The following is a 6,427-nucleotide window of genomic DNA, read 5'->3' on the forward strand; positions in this document are numbered from 1 at the left end:
CTTGAAACTTTTGGAGTGAGCCCCAGACATAGGTACATGTTGCCCCCAGTTTCGTTTTTGTGCAGTCAGTCCCATAGCAAGGGCTGTCAGCGCCAGCCGACATGGCTCTCATGTGTCGCGGTCTAAAGGTACCTTAACATGGATGGATTTTGACAAACTATAACTTGTTGGATGGCGGATGAATAGGCCAACAAGCTGACAAATCGGCAAGGCTTCAGACTTGAAACTTTTGGAGTGAGCCCCAGACATAGGTACATGATGCCCCCAGTTTCGTTTTTGTGCAGTAAGTCCCATAGCAAGGGCTGTCAGCGCCAGCCGATATGGCTCTCATGTTTCGCGGTCTAAAGGTACCTTAACATGGATGGATTTTGACAAACTATAACTTGTTGGATGGCGGATGAATAGGCCAACAAGCTGACAAATCGGCAAGGCTTCAGACTTGAAACTTTTGGAGTGAGCCCCAGACATAGGTACATGATGCCCCCAGTTTCGTTTTTGTGCAGTAAGTCCCATAGCAAGGGCTGTCAGCGCCAGCAGAAATGGCTCTCATGTGTCGCGGTCTAAAGGTACCTTAACATGGATGGATTTTGACAAACTATAACTTTTGGATGGCGGATGAATAGGCCAACAAGCTGACAAATCGGCAAAGCTTCAGACTTGAAACTTTTGGAGTGAGCCCCAGACATAGGTACATGATGCCCCCTGTTTCGTTTTTGTGCAGTAAGTCACATAGCAAGGGCTGTCAGCGCCAGCCAAGATGGCTCTCATGTGTCGCGGTCTAAAGGTACCTTAACATGGATGGATTTTGACAAACTATAATTTGTTGGATGGCGGATGAATAGGCCAACAAGCTGAAAAATCGTCCAGGCTTCAGACCTGAAACTTTTGAAGTGAGCCCCAGACATAGTTACATGATGCCCCCAGTTTCGTTTTTGTGCAGTAAGTCCCATAGCAAGGGCTGTCAGCGCCAGCCGACATGGCTCTCATGTGTCGCGGTCTAAAGGTACCTTAACATGGATGGATTTTGACAAACTATAACTTGTTGGATGGCGGATGAATAGGCCAACAAGCTGACAAATCGACAAGGCTTCAGACTTGAAACTTTTGGAGTGAGCCCCAGACATAGGTACACGATGTCCACAGTTTCGTTTTTGTGCAGTAAGTCCCATAGCAAGGGCTGTCAGCGCCAGCCGACATGGCTCTCATGTGTCGCGGTCTAAAGGTACCTTAACAGGGATGGATTTTGACAAACTATAACTTGTTGGATGGCGGATGAATAGGCCAACAAGCTGACAAATCGGCAAGGCTTCAGACTTGAAACTTTTGGAGTGAGCCCCAGACATAGGTACATGATGCCCACAGTTTCCTTTTTGTGCAGTAAGTCCCATATCAAGGGCTGTCAGCACCAGCCAACATGGCTCTCATGTGTCGCGGTCTAAAGGTACCTTAACATGGATGGATTTTGACAAACTATAACTTGTTGGATGGCGGATGAATAGGCCAACAAGCTGACAAATCGGCAAGGCTTCAGACTTGAAACTTTTGGAGTGAGCCCCAGACATAGGTACATGATGCCCCCAATTTCGTTTTTGTGCAGTAAGTCCCATAGCAAGGGCTGTCAGCGCCAGCCGACATGGCTCTCATGTGTCGCGGTCTAAAGGTACCTTAACATGGATGGATTTTGACAAACTATAACTTGTTGGATGGCGGATGAATAGGCCAACAAGCTGACAAATCGGCAAGGCTTCAGACTTGAAACTTTTGGAGTGAGCCCCAGACATAGGTACATGTGCCCCCAGTTTCGTTTTGTGCAGTAAGTCCCATAGCAAGGGCTGTCAGCGCCAGCCAACATGGCTCTCATGTGTCGCGGTCTAAAGGTACCTTAACAGGGATGGATTTTGACAAACTATAACTTGTTGGATGGCGGATGAATAGGCCAACAAGCTGACAAATCGTCAAGGCTTCAGACCTGAAACTTTTGAAGTGAGCCCCAGACATAGTACATGATGCCCCCAGTTTCGTTTTGTGCAGTAAGTCCCATAGCAAGGGCTGTCAGCGCCAGCCGACATGGCTCTCATGTGTCGCGGTCTAAAGGTACCTTAACATGGATGGATTTTGACAAACTATAACTTGTTGGATGGCGGATGAATAGGCCAACAAGCTGACAAATCGGCAAGGCTTCAGACTTGAAACTTTTGGAGTGAGCCCCAGACATATGTACATGATGTCCCCAGTTTCGTTTTTGTGCAGTAAGTCCCATAGCAAGGGCTGTCAGCGCCAGCCGACATGGCTCTCATGTGTCGCGGTCTAAAGGTACCTTAACATGGATGGATTTTGACAAACTATAACTTGTTGGATGGCGAATGAATAGGCCAACAAGCTGACAAATCGGCAAGGCTTCAGACTTTAAACTTTTTGAGTGAGCCCCAGACATATGTACATGATGCCCCCAGTTTCGTTTTTGTGCAGTAAGTCCCATAGCAAGGGCTGTCAGCGCCAGCTGACATGGCTCTCATGTGTCGCGGTCTAAAGGTACCTTAACATGGATGGATTTTGACAAACTATAACTTGTTGGATGGCGGATGAATAGGCCAACAAGCTGACAAATCGGCAAGGCTTCAGACTTGAAACTTTTGGAGTGAGTCCCAGACATAGGTACATGATGCCCCCAGTTTCGTTTTTGTGCAGTAAGTCCCATAGCAAGGGCTGTCAGCGCCAGCCGACATGGCTCTCATGTGTCGCGGTCTAAAGGTACCTTAACATGGATGGATTTTGACAAACTATAACTTGTTGATGGCGGATGAATAGGCCAACAAGCTGACAAATCGGCAAGGCTTCAGACTTGAAACTTTTGGAGTGAGCCCCAGACATAGGTACATGATGCCCCCAGTTTCGTTTTTGTGCAGTAAGTCCCATAGCAAGGGCTGTCAGCGCCAGCCGACATGGCTCTCATGTGTCGCGGTCGAAAGGTACCTTAACATGGATGGATTTTGACAAACTATAACTTGTTGGATGGCGGATGAATAGGCCAACAAGCTGACAAATCGGCAAGGCTTCAGACTTGAAACTTTTGGAGTGAGCCCCAGACATAGGTACATGATGCCCCCAGTTTCGTTTTTTTGTGCAGTAAGTCCCATAGCAAGGGCTGTCAGCGCCAGCGACATGGCTCTCATGTGTCGCGGTCTAAAGGTACCTTAACATGGATGGATTTTGACAAACTATAACTTGTTGGATGGCGGATGAATAGGCCAACAACCTGACAAATCGGCAAGGCTTCAGACTTGAAACTTTTGGAGTGAGTCCCAGACATAGGTACATGATGCCCCCAGTTTAGTTTTTGTGCAGTAAGTCCCATAGCAAGGGCTGTCAGCGCCAGCCGACATGGCTCTCATGTGTCGCGGTCTAAAGGTACCTTAACATGGATGGATTTTGACAAACTATAACTTGTTGGATGGCAGATGAATAGGCCAACAAGCTGACAAATCGGCAAGGCTTCAGACTTGAAACTTTTGGAGTGAGCCCATGACATATGTACATGATGCCCCCAGTTTCGTTTTTGTGCAGTAAGTCCCATAGCAAGGGCTGTCAGCGCCAGCCGACATGGCTCTCATGTGTCGCGGTCTAAAGGTACCTTAACATGGATGGATTTTGACAAACTATAACTTGTTGGATGGCGGATGAATAGGCCAACAAGCTGACAAATCGGCAAGGCTTCAGACTTGAAACTTTTGAAGTGAGCCCCAGACATAGGTACATGATGCCCCCAGTTTCGTTTTTGTGCAGTAAGTCCCATAGCAAGGGCTGTCAGCGCCAGCCGACATGGCTCTCATGTTCGCGGTCTAAAGGTACCTTAACATGGATGGATTTTGACAAACTATAACTTGATGGATGGCGGATGAATGGGCCAACAAGCTGACAAATCGGCAAGGCTTCAGACCTTAACTTTTGGAGTGAGCCCCAGATATAGGTACATGTTGCCCCCAGTTTAGTTTTTGTGCAGTAAGTCCCATAGCAAGGGCTGTCAGCGCCAGCCGACATGGCTCTCATGTGTCGCAGTCTAAAGGTACCTTAACATGGATGGATTTTGACAAACTATAACTTGTTGATGGCGGTTGAATAGGCCAACAAGCTGACAAATCGGCAAGGCTTCAGACTTGAAAACTTTTGGAGTGAGCCCCAGACATAGGTACATGATGCCCACAGTTTCGTTTTTGTGCAGTAAGTCCCATAGCAAGGGCTGTCAGCGCCAGCCGACATGGCTCTCATGTGTCGCGGTCTAAAGGTACCTTAACATGGATGGATTTGACAAACTATAACTTGTTGGATGGCGGATGAATAGGCCAACAAGCTGACAATCGACAAGGCTTCAGACTTGAAACTTTTGGAGTGAGTCCCAGACATAAGTAATGATGCCCCAATTTCGTTTTTGTGCAGTAAGTCCCTTAGCAAGGGCTGTCAGCGCCAGCCGAAATGGCTCTCATGTGTCGCGGTCTAAAGGTACCTTAACATGGATGGATTTTGACAAACTATAACTTGTTGATTGGCGGATGAATAGGCCAACAAGCTGACAAATCGGCAAGGCTTCAGACTTGAAACTTTTGGAGTGAGCCCCAGACATAGGTACATGATGCCCCAGTTTCGTTTTTGTGCAGTAAGTCCCATAGCAAGGGCTGTCAGCGCCAGCCGACATGGCTCTCATGTGTCGCGGTCTAAAGGTACCTTAACATGGATGGATTTTGACAAACTATAACTTGTTGGATGGCGGATGAATAGGCAACAAGCTGACAAATCGGCAAGGCTTCAGACTTGAAACTTTTGGAGTGAGCCCCAGACATAGGTACATGATGCCCCCAGTTTCGTTTTTGTGCAGTAAGTCCCATAGCAAGGGCTGTCAGCGCCAGCCGACATGGCTCTCATGTGTCGCGGTCTAAAGGTACCTTAACATGGATGGATTTTGACAAACTATAACTTGTTGATTGGCGGATGAATAGGCCAACAAGCTGACAAATCGGCAAGGCTTCAGACTTGAACTTTTGGAGTGAGCCCCAGACATAGGTACATGATGCCCACAGTTTCGTTTTAGTGCAGTAAGTCCCATAGCAAGGGCTGTCAGCGCCAGCCGACATGGCTCTCATGTGTCGCGGTCTAAAGGTACCTTAACATGGATGGATTTTGACAAACTATAACTTGTTGGATGGCGGATGAATAGGCCAACAAGCTGACAATCGGCAAGGCTTCAGACTTGAAACTTTTGGAGTGAGTCCCAGACATAAGTACATGATTGCCCCCAATTTCGTTTTTGTGCAGTAGTCCCATAGCAAGGGCTGTCAGCGCCAGCCGACATGGCTCTCATGTGTCGCGGTCTAAAGGTACCTTAACATGGATGATTTTGACAAACTATAACTTGTTGGATGGCGAATGATAGGCCAACAAGCTGACAAATCGGCAAGGCTTCAGACTTGAAAACTTTTGGAGTGAGCCCCAGACATATGTACATGATGCCCCCAGTTTCGTTTTTGTGCAGTAAGTCCCATAGCAAGGGCTGTCAGCGCCAGCCGACATGGCTCTCATGTGTCGCGGTCTAAAGGTACTTAACATGGATGGATTTTGACAAACTATAAACTTGTTGGATGGCGGATGAATAGGCCAACAAGCTGACAAATCGGCAAGGCTTCAGACTTGAAACTTTTGGAGTGAGCCCCAGACATAGGTACATGATGCCCCAGTTTCGTTTTGTGCAGTAAGTCCCCATAGCAAGGGCTGTCAGCGCAGCGCCGACTGGCTCTCATGTGTCGCGGTCTAAAGGTACCTTAACATGGATGGATTTTGACAAAACTATAACTTGTTGGATGGCGGATGAATAGGCCAACAAGCTGACAAATCGGCAAGGCTTCAGACTTGAAACTTTGGAGTGAGCCCCCAGACATAGGTACATGATGCCCCAGTTTCGTTTTAGTGCAGTAAGTCCCATAGCAAGGGCTGTCAGCGCCAGCCGACATGGCTCTCATGTGTCGCGGTCTAAAGGTACCTTAACATGGATGGATTTGACAAAACTATAACTTGTTGGATGGCGGGTTGAATAGGCCGACAAGCTGACAAATCGGCAAGGCTTCAGATTGAAACTTTTGGAGTGAGCCACAGACATAGGTACATGATGCCCCCCATTCGTTTAGTGCAGTAAGTCCCATAGAAAGGGCTGTCAGCTCAGCCGACAGGCTCTCATGTGTCGCGCGTCTAAAGGTACCTTAACATGGATGGATTTTGACAAACTATAACTTGTTGGATGGCGGATGAATAGGCCAACAATCTGACAAATCGGCAATGCTTCAGACTTGAAACTTTTGGAGTGAGCCCAAGACATAGGTACATGATGCCCCCAGTTTCGTTTTTGTGGCAGTAAGTCCCATAGCAAGGGCTGTCAGCGCCA

This window comes from Patiria miniata, unplaced genomic scaffold (genome assembly GCF_015706575.1).
Source record: "Patiria miniata isolate m_02_andy unplaced genomic scaffold, ASM1570657v1 HiC_scaffold_16, whole genome shotgun sequence".
In the NCBI taxonomy this organism is placed as follows: domain Eukaryota; kingdom Metazoa; phylum Echinodermata; class Asteroidea; order Valvatida; family Asterinidae; genus Patiria; species Patiria miniata.